The 15,134-nt window shown below is 45.8% G+C and overlaps 1 protein-coding gene across 3 annotated transcripts in view; it reads right to left on the bottom strand.

Moving 5' to 3' along the window:
• The window catches only part of Ncoa2 (nuclear receptor coactivator 2), a 249,110-nt gene that overhangs the window by 146,090 nt on the left and 87,886 nt on the right, over positions 1 to 15,134 (bottom strand). For all 3 annotated transcript variants that reach the window (XM_051158936.1, XM_051158944.1, XM_051158951.1), the window contains exon 2: positions 8,894 to 8,950. The gene's annotated coding sequence lies outside the window, so the exon portion shown is untranslated. The remainder of the gene's footprint in view (positions 1 to 8,893; positions 8,951 to 15,134) is intronic.

Here is a 15,134-nt window from a genome sequence, read left to right as displayed (position 1 = left end):
ACCATGCTGTGACTCAGAGTCAGTTCTAATGTGGTACTCCTAGTTCATCCATGAATAACCAAGAAGAGGTGTCCCACGGGGATTTGAAGTAAAAGACAAGGCTCCTGGGGGACTTAAGTGGCACATATGTGGGTCACTTTTAGACATACGATAGCTAAGTTACATCATGCTTTACATGCCACGCTTAGGCAGAGGCATGCTTACCTGTTCTGACAGAATGAGTCGCTGGTGAGTTTTTAGAGCAAGTGCAGAGTCATGGTGTATTATCAGTGCTTCCTTTCAGATTCTGACATGTGTGGAAGCAAAAAGCACTGCTGGTCTCATAGCCAAGAGCCTGGGACTGAGCGGGTGACCGGTTAGTGGCTCCTGTGTGGTTTGGTTCGCCCACGTCCTTTCCAGGAGGAAAGGGAAGATATGGAGATCTGGGCTCGGTATTTTATCTGGTAACCCCACCAGTGAGAGGCATCAAGGGACCCCAGGCTGTCTTGTCCAAGTGGCAGATGTTTGAAGAAAGCACTGCTCAAACAGTACAAATAAGCATGTGCCTGTTTATCTGGTGGTTGTTGGAGTTTTATTCTTCCCACTGAAGGTTACTACCACAGATTTAGAAACAAGAATGTTCAAAGATACCCCCTCTTGAGAGAAGCAGCCACAGAGCTCTCTGTCATGCCCATCCTCTCTCTACCAATGACAACATCATCAGAAAGCTTATGAAAGAGACCCTGTAATACAAACGTCCACCCGCTGGGTCTTCAAGGGGCCTTAAGTGCTGCTAAGACACCTCTGTATCCATCCCTCAGAATTCAGGGACTGCTTTCAAGTGAGACTATGTAAACCCCAGATAGGTAGGGACAAATCTAAAACATATTTTCTTTGTTGCTTTCTTATTTCTGTTTTCCACTATAAAGAGGCATGGCCAGAGATAAGCAGACAGAAGTAAGGAAGTCACAAAGAAGTGTATGTTAAAAGGATATGCCTCAGAAATACTCAGTGCCTCTCAAGAAAGAAAGGCCAGAACTGGTTTTTCAGGCTAGGGCCACACTTTGAAGGTCTGCAGCTCTCATCACATTTCATCTGCTCTTAGGGGGTTTGGAAAGGAAAGAATTTGGTGGGAAGGGACCACAGCCCTCTCAGCTACTCTGTCCCATCTCCATTTGTCTCTGACCAGATCAGTGAAGTTTAATCTGCAGCTAACACGTGACTGTTCTTTCTTTCTTTTAATTTATTAATGTATTCATATTACATCTCAATTGTTAGCCCATCCCTTGTATCCTCCCTCCCGCTTCCCCCCTACTCCCCTCCCCTATGTCTGTGACTGAGGGGGTCCTCCTCCCAGAAGCAAAAAGAGACAAATGGTATATACTCACTTATATCGCAACACTAGCCCAAGGGGTATGTCCCATGAAAGACTTTACTTACCAGGAAAGTGGGTCAGAGGGGAGGACATCCTATTGGGAATTTAGGTGAGAGAAACATGGGAGAATGGGGAAATAAGAAGGAGCAAGAGGGTCCGGGAAACCTGCAAGACTGTTCTTTCTTAAGTGATAACAGTTAACCATGGGTGCGTGGGTCTAAACAAGGCTGCCAGTAAGTACTATTAGGTTGTTACTCTGGAAAGAGATTTGTCTCAGCACTCAGGCAGCTCAGTGAAGACAACAGGGGAGAGAGAGGAGCAGGAGGAAAAAGATGATTAGGTATAACTACTTGTCTAATAGGTAGAGTTGAGCTAGGAACTATTATTGAGACATTATCTGAGCCTTTAGAAATATACATAACCCTATAATCCCAGCACTCAGGAGGCAGAGGCAGACAGATCTCTGTGAGTTTAAGGCCAGCCTGGTCTACAGAGTGAGTCCTAGGACAGTCCAATAAGCCATGCCTGGCTCAACTCTGCTCTTTTCAGATCCCACTAAAAGCATTCTCTGTGAAACATCACTTGAATTGTTCCTTTCTTTACTAATGACTGACATGTATAATTTATGGTTTTAAAATGGGCTTTCAGTTTCTCAAATAGCCCCAGTGTAACAGGCCCGCAAACCCTCATTCAACAGGAGGATAGGTATAAACAAAGCCAGCTAGAAATTTTGCAATGTACTTTGGTGTGGAACACTGTGTGTGTGTGGTGTGCATGTGAGAGCATGTGCTGCACTGTGTGTGTGTGTGCGTGTGTGCATGCGCAAGTGCTTTCATGTGTGTAAGGTATTCATGTGGAGCCAGCTCTCCCTGTCTGCTCTGCTCATGGGGCCTGAATAGCAAGCACCCCCATCTGCTAAACCACCTCACAAGAACTGTCTGAGTTTGCTACTTTCCTTCTAAAGAGCCATACACTCCAAAATCAATCTCTTGGATACATCCCTGGACCATCATTTAACCTGCCAGATACTTCATTTTCTCATTTTAAAATGTGATCATTGCCTCTACATGGGGCCAACTAATCCCAGAGTTCAGGAGGCAGAAGCAGGCAGACCTCTAAGAACTCAAGGCCAGTCTGCTTTATAAATCAAGTTTCAAGCCAGCCAGGGACACACAGGAAGACCTTGTCACAAAAACAAAACAACAAACAAACAAAAAAACCCCAATAAACAAACAAATAAAAACATAAAGCCACAATAGTGACCCCACGGGTTTCTTCTAATGAGTGAACTGCCCTGAAAGGCCCCAGGACAGACCTGCTTCAGCGTGCACAGGCTGCTCTCTGCTCCACTGCACTGAGTGTATAGGCCAGCACACTACAGCTAACATGTGCCATCCACTCATGTCTCCACACTGAAACTACAGTGTTGACAGTTCCTCAGACTTTATCAAACATAAGTAAGCACACATCGAAGTATCGTTAGCATACATGTGTTAATTTGTACTTATATCCTACAGCTGGAGCTCTGGCAATCATTACTCTTTCACAGTACAATAATGCTTCTTTAAATAAAATACATTTATACTCAAGGAAATAAAAACTAAAGCAATGCATGCATATGTGGCAGCTGCAGTAACTAATAATGCCCCGTAAGTATCGAGGAGAGGGAGGTCTGCTAGGACACACTATTGTGTACAGACCCAGGGAGGAGCTCCCATGCTCCCTCCACAGCCATTCTGTGAGTGTTACCAGTCAAACTGAAGAGGTCGCACGGCACACCATCTAAGCTACCACCCAGGAGGCAAAGCCTGAGTGTTCTCAAAACAACCTTGTTTGGCCTCTACTTAGAGGATTCAACAGACTCAAGACAGACTTCACACTTTGACACAAAGAACAGTCCGGTTTAAGTTGACACAGTACATGTGAAGGCCAAGATCAGAATCTGCCAAAAGTAATAGTAAATGTTTGTTTTTTCTCTTTTCTCTCTGTCTTTCTATGTGGCCTATATCTGTCTCTGCTTCAAAACATCTGGGAACACTTTAAGGACCTGGGGAGACCTTATAGCGATATATGAACACACCAGGGTCTCACCTACAGTCCTTGGAACCCTGGAGAAAAAAAGAGGCCTTATCAACAAGAGAGACATCTGTCAAAACAATGCCTCAATTAAAAGGAACTCAAAACTAGAAATATCATGAGCCAAAGATACAAAAGTAGATAACGACACACACACACACACCTCTCAGACCTCTCTCTCTCTCTCTCTCTCACACACACACACACACACACACACACACACACACACACACACACACACACCCCATACATATGTCCATGCCCTAAACACACCCACGGAGGTACAAACATGTACACGCATATACACATACCCGAAAACACAAAAGGATCAAGAGGTTAGGTCAAAGACACCTGGCTTTTGATGAGCAGTCATGTGGCTGAGGAAAGCCACTGTGATCCGAAACAGGGAATTTTATTTTGCTTTTGAATAAGCAGCAAGAAAAGCAGATCATAGGAAAGAAACATACTATGGGTTAATGCAGTAATGAATTGACACTTAGAAGCATTTAAATGTATTTAAAAGATGACACTATTAGCTGGGCACACCGGGCTCAGCTCTGCTCTTTTCAAATATAATAATGGTTTTATTTTGGTTTGGTTTGATTTGTTTTTGTTTTTTGGTTTTTTTTGAGACAGGGTTTCTCTGTGTAGCTATGGCTGTCCTGAACTTGCTTTGTAGACCAGGCTGGCCTTGAACTCACAGTGATCCACCTGCTTCTGCCTCCAAAGTTCTAGGATTAAAGGCGCGCGCTACCACGCCATGCTTCAAATAGATTTCCTAATGAAAGGGAAACAGAGAGCAGCTCCCTAGCCTCCGTTCCCTTTGTGGAGCCACCAAGCCAACCATTAGGATCTAGTCACTTTTCAGGCATAGCTTTTAGAATTTAGGGGAAGGCCTGAGAATTTCGATGTTTTTGGGCAGGCAGGTCTGTTACGAGCCTCCTGCCCATCCTCCTCTGCCATCACTCAGGCTGTTGTCCAGGTAGGAGTCCATGACACTTCATTCTCTTATGCCAAGTCTACACAAGCTTGCTGGCCAGACAGCCTCATCAGTTAGCGAGCCCTACCTCCAGAGGAAACCCTTGTATCAGAAAATAAGATGGTGCCAGGTGTAGTGGCACACACCTGTAATCCTAGCGCTCAGGGAGTCAGAAGCAGGTGGATCTCTGTGAGTGGGAGGTCAGCCTGTCTAAAAAGCGACAGCCAGGGCTACATGGAGAAACCCTGTCTCGAAAAACCAAAAAAAAAAAAGGTAGTGGTGGAAGCCACCCGACATCAACCTCTGACCTCTACACACACACACACACACACACACACACACACACACACACACCCCTAAGGCTATCTTTTAGAAGTATGAGTATACACCTGCACACACACATATACAGACAGACACACCTGCATAGCATCTGTGCACACAGAGATACACAGACACACCTCCATGAGCACATTTGCACACTCACACAGATACACCAGAAAGAGACAGAAAAGGGGGAGGGAGGCAAATGAGGGAGGAGGGGAGAGGAGGCATAGATAAACTTGCATTGATGTTCCTTTGCTTTCAGATAATTTCTCATCCATGAACAAAGCGGGATTCAAAATCAACATTCCTATGAAATGCGCTTTCCGTCATGTCATATCCAATACGTAGTCAGTGTTTAGTGTGTAACAGTGCATTGGCGTCATGTAGCACACACTACACCTACTCTACAGTGGGAAAATGCTCTCCACACATTCCTAGTGAAGCTCCCCTGGAGTACATGCGAGCAACCTACAACCTGCCCGCACTATTCCTCAAGTCTTCCACCATCAACATAAACGCAAAGTGAGCAGGACTTTCCAGAGCAAAGGGGACTGACTTTTCCAAGCTGTCCTGTCAGGCAGACTTACCTAACTCTCACGTTTGAGTGCCAGTGTGAAGTGCTCATTTTAAAGATGCTTTAAATGTGAGGCTACCCTGAAAATACTGAGCTTGCGATAGATTAAAAATCACATTTGGTCTGTTAAATAAGTTTTGCCTTTTAAATTCAAATGAAAGAATTCTCCATCCCATACATTCAGGTCTGGAATTCTCATTCATTAAGGTATGTTGGACTTCAAGACATTTTGTTCAGAATATTATACAAAAAAGACCCACAGTACAGCTATGCAGCCCTGAAGAGGAACTAAGTGGGAGGAGCTAAGTCTGTCTACATATGTTCTACCCACACACTTCTTAAATAATTAAGTACAAGATGTCAGTCATCACATGTTCCTTAAGGGGAAGTCCTCCATTTATTATTTAATCATTGCAAGACAATATTTGACTTTCTGTAGCACAATTTAAGTAATCTGCTTTTTGTGATAAAGTCTGTTTGCAGTAATACCTATAACTCTATTTGAAATTAAATTTTCCAAAGACTTATTACCTAGATACAAATGTCTGTTACAATAAGTGAAGTTTCACCCAAAGGAGTTTCTTTTTGAGCCACAAAGTAGCAGTTCCCTACAGGGGCAAAGGCTTCCACGCATGTCCCACTGCAGGGGACTGCAGCTCGGGGGCCCTGGAAGAGCACTATCCCATCCCTTGTTAAGGAGCTCTGCAATTTCAAAACCAGTGTTCTGGCATTTCAGTCATGTAAAAAATAAACTTAATTGTGCTTCAGTTTTCATCATTGCAAGGCAGACTGTTCACTTCAACGTGGTACTCTGGCTCAGAATACACATAGGGAGGGAGGCCTGTTTCCTCGGAGCTTTGGAAAGCCACTCTAGGGTGCTATGCAGGCAAAACTGATGTGTGCCCGGGTGGTGGGAATGCAGAGAGCAGCACAAACGTATACTTGTAGGTTGACTTGTTTAATTAAACCTCACGCTCTCAGCCCTTTGTTGAAATGTTATAATCTTATGGTTTTCAATTGCGAGAATTTAAGCTTCAAGAAAACCAATGTCTAGTCTGCCCTCCAGCCCTACAAGTAGTGAGGAGAAGTCACCACCACTGGAGCCTGAATGCACAGACGCAAAACCAGAAGACGGGAAGCAAAGTGACAGACGCGAAAATGACTGCTTGTGTACACAGATGGTCCTTCAGAGCGCTGGCCTGTAAGCTTGTCAGGGCACATTATTCCTTGTGTTGGAGAGAACTGCGACTACTAAAGCAACAGGTGAGAAAGCACTCACACTCACCTGGAATTTGATCTCTCGGTCTTGAAATGGAGGGTGGTCACTTGTTTTGTTTTAAAACAAAAGTTCTAAACAACTTGATAGTTACTACATTTCATATGTAACATACACATAGAATTACCACTGAGCTACATGTCCAGCTACTGTGTGAGTGTCTGTGTGTGTTTGTACATGTGTATTTCTTTTGTGTGCTTGGGATCAAATACTGAGGATGGCCTTGAACTCATAAAGACGGCTTTGAACTGCAGACTCTCCTTCCTCTGCTTCTATCCCCATCCCCCTCCCCTGTACCCCCTCACCCCACAGACTGCTGGGGTTTAGAGGCAGGCGCCACCATGGCCAGCTGTTCTGCAGTTTACCCAGTGAAGCACGGGTGCTACCTCTTACCTAACTGCCTAAGGGAGAAGGAATGCCAATCCCTACCATCCCGAGTTTACAAAGGGAAGAAGAATGCATGTGTCCCTGTCCACTGGAAACAAAAAGCAGCATTTGTCTTCAGGTAAGTGCCATGTTTCATCTTGGAATGGAGGTCACAGGTTAAAATTTAGGTCTAGCTAATAAAATGTAAGTAAAAGAATGCCTGATTTTCAAATTAATTTCATTCTTCAAATAGGAATATAATTTTCATGTAATATACTTATTGCCAAAAATATGAGTGCTACCAGGGCTGTTTAGGCAGAAATGAAGTTCCATAATTAGGATCATGGTATGTCCTTAGGGGAAAAAAAAAATCACTTGGCCTTTGGGAGCTCCTTGTCTGCCAATCCAGACATAACCAGAAGGCAGCTGTGGCTGCTGGCGCTCCAGAGAGCACTGCAGAGCTGCTGACAGCTCAATGCAGGCCCTACGAAATGAACCTGTAAGTGCATGTGAATCAGAGATAGGGATATGACGCCTAATGTTTTATTTAAATAAAAGCAACACTAAAAGCCATAAGAGGAGAGGGAAATATGAGTGGAAACAAAACAAAAGCAAAGCAAGGGTCTTCAAGAAGCCTCGGCGGCTAAGGGGTTTGTTGCTAATCCTGATGAGCAGGTTGAGCCCTGGGCCCCACATGGTGGAGGAAAAGAACTGACTCCTTCATAACTGTCCATTGTAGCAAGCGCACACCCACACAATAAAGAAGTGAGTGCAGTTAAGAATTTTAACTAAACCAAGATACAAGAACCAAACAAAAACTACTACTGTCTCAAACACTTGAAGAAAAATGCCATGGGCGTGAGGAAACGGGCACCAGCTTATACTATTATACCGAAAGCCACACTGATAATGAATGCAACATTAATACATAAGGCAGGAAAATGAACAAACAAATTTCCCAAGCTGGGAACAGAAAACCAAGTATTGTCAAGTGACAGATAGTAGAAAAGATTTAACGTGTTTGATTTTCAGAGATCAAAATTTGGTATCACAAAACATACCCAAGATGAGAAGGTGGTTAAGAAAATACTTGTGTACTTCATCTTAAGAACCAGAGCACTGACAAAGTAAGTGGCGTCAGAGGCCAAACCCTCTGACCTCTAGCCTGGTCAGCCATCTCTGAACATGTCCAACACGCTCACTTGGGATAACATTTACACACAATGTACAGAGTATTTCCTTTTCCACTTTGTACTTACAGATGTGCAGTTTGAAGACTGAATCCAAGTGCATTTTAGCTGTTTACACTGTTTATTTAACAGGTTCTATTCTGTTAACTGCAAGGCATTCAGTGTTCTCAGAACTAAAGATGCATCTATAACAGAAACCATGCCAAATGCTAGTGGAGCTTACGTTCTCAAGAGGGATGTACAAGTGAAGAAGGGTGCAACTAGGGCAATAAATATCCTCCACATACAGTATGGACATGTGAAGAGAGTTCACAGGCAAAAGAGGCTATGTACAATATTTCACAGTGCTATGGATGAGACGAGCTACCAAAAGCCATAGTGGTCTTTTCTTTTCTATATTATATCAGTTTAGTAACAAGTCAACAGTACTACCACGCAAATATTTTACATATAAAAATAAGTGAAAACATTTTTTCCAGGCTCTGAGGTTAAAATTTCAGGAATTAAGTCATCAACTTGTCCAGTGGGTACACTTAAGACTCTTTCCAAATAGAAACAGTAGCTACCAATAAACATGCATCTTCAAGTGTCATTTCAACAAGTTCATAACAAAGACATACAGAGAAATAGGTAAGTTTTATTCTGCTCTTATTTATAGTCCTCCTACTTCCTTTTTATGTTTCTAACATATTAGATCATTTAAAACATTTAACCTTAGTAATAGGTAACATAAGAGATTCAAGTATTAACTCACCTGTGCCTGTACACAGTGCAGAAGATCTGTTAATGTGAAGCCAAATCCAAGAGAAATCTGCAATGTGAAAAAACAAACATTAATAAAATGCAGAATCATGCTGGACTCTACAGAAGATAACATTTTATAATCAATATATACCTAAAACTTGATCACCGTTCGCAACGCACAAGTAACCTGAACTAGTGACAGTCTGACACTGAACTGCACAGTAAACCAAAAGACAGAATGACTATGGCATCACTTCTGCTTGTACAGCACGGTACAAAATGTACAGGGAACATTTCACTATGAGTGACAGGGCACCTACAAAATTGTGTTCTCATAGCTACACTTCAACTTCTGTCCAAAGGCCAGCCCTCCCCACCAGGCTGAAGATGAGCACAGCGGATGTGTCTACCCGCCCCCCAACTACCCATCGCCACTCTGCAGTCCTAGGGCCAGCACAGGGCCTGCACACTGAAACATGCTATCCTACATGTTTTCTGAGTAAATCAATCAGCTGCGCATAATGACCTAATGTGCTGTGCCAATACAGAACCGAAAGGCTTAAAATTACTGAAATCAAACAAAATTCTGTGCAGTGCCTATTTAAATGCATTAAAATGATGGAGAAATCTATCAGAGCAAAGAGGATGCTGTGTGACAGTCTTCAGGCACAAGTGAAGGGAGAGGTGCACACTTTGCTAAGGAGGTGCCTCCTCAAGTTTCCTCGGGGTCTCCCTCTAAGAACAAAAGCCTCAAGTGTAAGCCAATGGGCAGAGCCATTGCTTTGTTCCTGCCTCCTCGCCATACAAGTGTGTTACCAGATGCGCACCGAGAAACACAAGGCAGGAAAAGCAGGTTTATGCTATTTCTCTGGACTAATGTTTATCTAGATTAATTGTGTATTTTACAGATACAAGAAAAAAACTGAGCATTCATTACTGGTAATGCTACTGAAATTGTGGTCTTTCAGAAGAACATTAATGGTGCTAGACTTAGCTCCAAGGGATGTTTTTACAACTGAGCTTGAAGGGTTCGGTTCCTTCATGTGACAGCATTCTCTGATAACTTTCTCATTGGATTCATTACCCAACTTAAAACAGTGCTGTTCCTTTAAAGCTTTTTACTGTTTAGAATACATAGAAAACAGAAGATGAAGAAGCTAATACCAAATTAATATTCAAATTACTCTTTTTCTAGGACACTGGAAACAGTTGCCTGCATAATGTCTATGAAGGAACGAAATTGACAACAATGAATTTTGATTTTCACCAGGACGCAGTCTTGAAATCATCGTGTGTAATAAAATGTAACGTGGATATCAGAAATAACTGAATGAAAATAACAGAAAACTTATATGCAAATAAGTTATCACAGTAAAATGGGCGGTTTCTGCTCAAGTGGCAGTGTGCAATAAACCCTCATGGATGAGTCCTGCATCTTTCAGCAAGACATGGTAGACTTTAAACTATTCATTACACTAGCCTGTGCACCACTAACCCTGTCCCGACCACTGCTCAACAGCACCATACTATTGCTAAAGCCTGCAATATTGATAGGGCACTACCTGCTTATTCTGTCCTATTCAGTAAGCTTTATTAACGTGTTAAAACAACACAGGCCAAGTGTCAGTTCACAACGCATAGGAGACCAATACATTTGCAGATATCCACGGTATAAGACTTCTTAGTGTAGATTCTAAACAGAAAAATCAATAAAATGTAAACAGAGTTACAAACTAACTTTTAAGTTTACACATCACTTACAAAACTCATTTAAAGTAACAGTATGTGGCATAATTAGTAATAATCTCACTTTTCCATCAGTCTGCCCAGTTCTTAAGTGCCCTGTAAGGGTGCTGTTCACAAAAGGGTGGAAGGCAACTGGCCTCAGCTTGCCAGAATTCCAGAAGATGGGAGCCTGGCAGAAGGGCAGAGGGGCTGTACTGTGCGCTAGGACTCATGCAGGTGCCTTAGAAGGCTGACACAGGCGTGGGGGGACAGTGAATAGCCCAGGGTTACTTTCCTTACCCTGACTAGGTCTCAGAGCCTCATTCACCCCCACAAAGACTACTGCCATCCGTACTATTACCACGAGGCTAGGATCACAACCTAGCACATTCACTGCGCAAGTCCTTATGAAATAAGAAGAACAATGCTCTCTTTATAAAGGAATCTCGAAAGAAGCCGAGAGACAATCATGTAAAGCGCCTAATACAGAGCAGCATTATAACTATGATCCTGGGCCAGGGCAGGCTATGAGAGATGACTCAATCAAAGACAGAGAAGCTCCGCCCACCCATGCCAAGTACCAACTACACCTAGTTTTCCTTAGCGTGTCCTCATACATCTGCCCTTGAACCCTGCTGAGTGATGGAGACAGAGAATGCTACACGGTTTTCAAACCTCTTTAAAATTACACCAAAAGTTAGGAGTTGAGTGCCCTACTTCAGACTCACTGGAAAGTAACAGTGATCAGCAGAGCAGTGGCGCAGCCAGGTAAGTCCAGCAAGTGACTCCTGTGTCAGTTCACACTAAACAAAAGGAGTCAAAGCAGCTCAACAAGGGAAGGCCAGTGTTGGCAGAAGAGGCTCTGGCTGCTCATCTGCAGAGAGGGGATGCCACTGCACCATGGCCAGAGACCGGTGAAAAACAAGCGGGGCACAAACCTCAGAAAGACTACACCCTAGGGCAGGGATATTGCTCACAGATAAACCACACTGCTTAACAAGTGAGCACCTAGGTTCAAGCCCCAACACCACGCACATAGACAGACAGACACCTGCAAACATGTGCACAGTTGAAATAACCAACTCATTGGATGAGCAATATTTTTAGATGTGACCATCACAGCCCATAAAAGAAACAGATAAACTAGACAATAAAATTATTTCTGTATCATAAGACTATTTTTAGATTAAAATCCTACAATCCTCAACTGGAAGAAAACATCTGCAAAGTTGCCTTTACAAGATGTGGCAGAAGAGCTAAATACGCACCTGGAAAAGGGCCGTGTCTAGAAAACACAGAAGAGCTCCTACCACTCACTAATGAGAAATACAACATAAATTTTAAGTGTGTGTGTTGAGGTGGAGGGGGGTTCTATAGGAGGTGGGGGTTGACGGGGGGGGGGGGGGCGCTGGAAATCTGACGGCCCAGGAGTTGAAACTCAACCCACAAAAGGCAGCTCACAACAGCCTGTAACTTCAGTTACAGGGTATCCAATGCCCTCTTCTGACCTCTACCGGTCCCTGACATACACGTGTGCACATATGAACATGCAGGCAAAACAAAGGCACAAGCTTAAAAAAAAAATACTTAAAAGGATTTTTAAAAGATGTGTGTGCATGCCATGTGTGTGCGTGCCGTGTATATGCAGGTAGCCTGGGTGTGTGTGCGTGCCGTGTATATGCAGGTAGCCTGGGTGTGTGTGCGTGCCGTGTATATGCAGGTAGCCTGCGTGTGTGTGCGTGCCGTGTATATGCAGGTAGCCTGCGTGTGTGTGCGTGCCATGTATATGCAGGTAGCCTGGGTGTGTGTGCGTGCCGTGTATATGCAGGTAGCCTGCGTGTGTGTGCGTGCCGTGTATATGCAGGTAGCCTGGGTGTGTGTGCGTGCCGTGTATATGCAGGTAGCCTGGGTGTGTGTGCGTGCCGTGTATATGCAGGTAGCCTGCATGTGTGTGCGTGCCGTGTATATGCAGAAAGCCTGGGTGTGTGTGCGTGCCGTGTATATGCAGGTAACCTGGGTGTGTGTGCGTGCGTGTATATGCAGGTAGCCTGGATGTGTGTGCGTGCCGTGTATATGCAGGTAGCCTGGGTGTGTGTGCGTGCCGTGTATATGCAGGTAGCCTGGATGTGTGTGCGTGCCGTGTATATGCAGGTAGCCTGGGTGTGTGTGCGTGCCGTGTATATGCAGGTAGCCTGGATGTGTGTGCGTGCCGTGTATATGCAGAAAGCCTGGGTGTGTGTGCGTGCCGTGTATGTGCAGGTAGCCTGGATGTGTGTGCGTGCCGTGTATATGCAGAAAGCCTGGGTGTGTGTGCGTGCCGTGTATATGCAGAAAGCCTGGGTGTGTGTGCGTGCCGTGTATATGCAGGTAGCCTGGGTGTGTGTGCGTGCGTGTATATGCAGGTAGCCTGGATGTGTGTGCGTGCCGTGTATATGCAGGTAGCCTGGATGTGTGTGCGTGCCGTGTATATGCAGAAAGCCTGGGTGTGTGTGCGTGCTGTGTATATGCAGGTAACCTGGGTGTGTGTGCGTGCCGTGTATATGCAGAAAGCCTGGGTGTGTGTGCGTGCCATGTATGTGCAGGTAGCCTGGATGTGTGTGCGTGCTGTGTATATGCAGAAAGCCTGGGTGTGTGTGCGTGCCGTGTATATGCAGAAAGCCTGGGTGTGTGTGCGTGCCGTGTATATGCAGGTAACCTGGGTGTGTGTGCGTGCCGTGTATATGCAGGTAGCCTGGGTGTGTGTGCGTGCCGTGTATATGCAGGTAGCCTGGATGTGTGTGCGTGCCGTGTATATGCAGAAAGCCTGGGTGTGTGTGCGTGCCGTGTATATGCAGAAAGCCTGGGTGTGTGTGCGTGCCGTGTATATGCAGGTAGCCTGGGTGTGTGTGCGTGCGTGTATATGCAGGTAGCCTGGATGTGTGTGCGTGCCGTGTATATGCAGGTAGCCTGGGTGTGTGTGCGTGCCGTGTATATGCAGGTAGCCTGGGTGTGTGTGCGTGCCGTGTATATGCAGAAAGCCTGGGTGTGTGTGCGTGCCGTGTATATGAAGGTAGCCTGGATGTGTGTGCGTGCCGTGTATATGCAGAAAGCCTGGGTGTGTGTGCGTGCCGTGTATATGCAGGTAGCCTGGGTGTGTGTGCGTGCCGTGTATATGCAGGTAGCCTGGGTGTGTGTGCGTGCCGTGTATATTCAGGTAGCCTGGGTGTGTGTGCGTGCCGTGTATATGCAGAAAGCCTGGGTGTGTGTGCGTGCCTGTATATGCAGGTAGCCTGGATGTGTGTGCGTGCTGTGTATATGCAGGTAGCCTGGGTGTGTGTGCGTGCCGTGTATATGCAGAAAGCCTGGGTGTGTGTGCGTGCCGTGTATATGCAGGTAGCCTGCGTGTGTGTGCGTGCCGTGTATATGCAGGTAGCCTGGGTGTGTGTGCGTGCCGTGTATATGCAGGTAGCCTGGGTGTGTGTGCGTGCCGTGTATATGCAGGTAGCCTGGGTGTGTGTGCGTGCCGTGTATATGCAGGTAGCCTGGGTGTGTGTGCGTGCCGTGTATATGCAGGTAGCCTGGGTGTGTGTGCGTGCCGTGTATATGCAGGTAGCCTGCGTGTGTGTGCGTGCCGTGTATATGCAGGTAGCCTGGGTGTGTGTGCGTGCCGTGTATATGCAGGTAGCCTGGGTGTGTGTGCGTGCCGTGTATATGCAGAAAGCCTGGGTGTGTGTGCGTGCCGTGTATATGCAGAAAGCCTGCGTGTGTGTGCGTGCCGTGTATATGCAGGTAGCCTGCGTGTGTGTGCGTGCCGTGTATATGCAGGTAGCCTGGATGTGTGTGCATGCCGTGTATATGCAGGTAGCCTGCGTGTGTGTGCGTGCCGTGTATATGCAGGTAGCCTGGGTGTGTGTGCGTGCCGTGTATATGCAGGTAGCCTGGGTGTGTGTGCGTGCCGTGTATATGCAGGTAGCCTGCGTGTGTGTGCGTGCCGTGTATATGCAGGTAGCCTGCGTGTGTGTGCGTGCCGTGTATATGCAGGTAACCTGGGTGTGTGTGCGTGCCGTGTATATGCAGGTAGCCTGCGTGTGTGTGCGTGCCATGTATATGCAGGTAACCTGGGTGTGTGTGCGTGCCGTGTATATTCAGGTAGCCTGGGTGTGTGTGCGTGCCGTGTATATGCAGAAAGCCTGGGTGTGTGTGTGTGCCGTGTATATGCAGAAAGCCTGGGTGTGTGTGCGTGCCGTGTATATGCAGGTAGCCTGGGTGTGTGTGCGTGCCGTGTATATGCAGAAAGCCTGGGTGTGTGTGCGTGCCGTGTATATGCAGAAAACCTGGGTGTGTGTGCGTGGGTGTTTATGCAGGTAGCCTGGGTGTGTGTGCGTGCCGTGTATATGCAGGTAGCCTGGATGTGTGTGCGTGCCGTGTATATGCAGTTAAGCACAGAGGCACAGCATCCCTCAGAGTTGATGTCACACGTGATGAAGGTGCCGGCACCCGGACTTCAGGCCTCTGAAAAGCAGCAGGTGCTCTTAACTGCAGAGCTG

Source organism: Acomys russatus, chromosome 2 (assembly GCF_903995435.1).
Source record: "Acomys russatus chromosome 2, mAcoRus1.1, whole genome shotgun sequence".
Classification (NCBI taxonomy): domain Eukaryota; kingdom Metazoa; phylum Chordata; class Mammalia; order Rodentia; family Muridae; genus Acomys; species Acomys russatus.
This window is presented reverse-complemented; position numbering and strand designations above follow the sequence as displayed.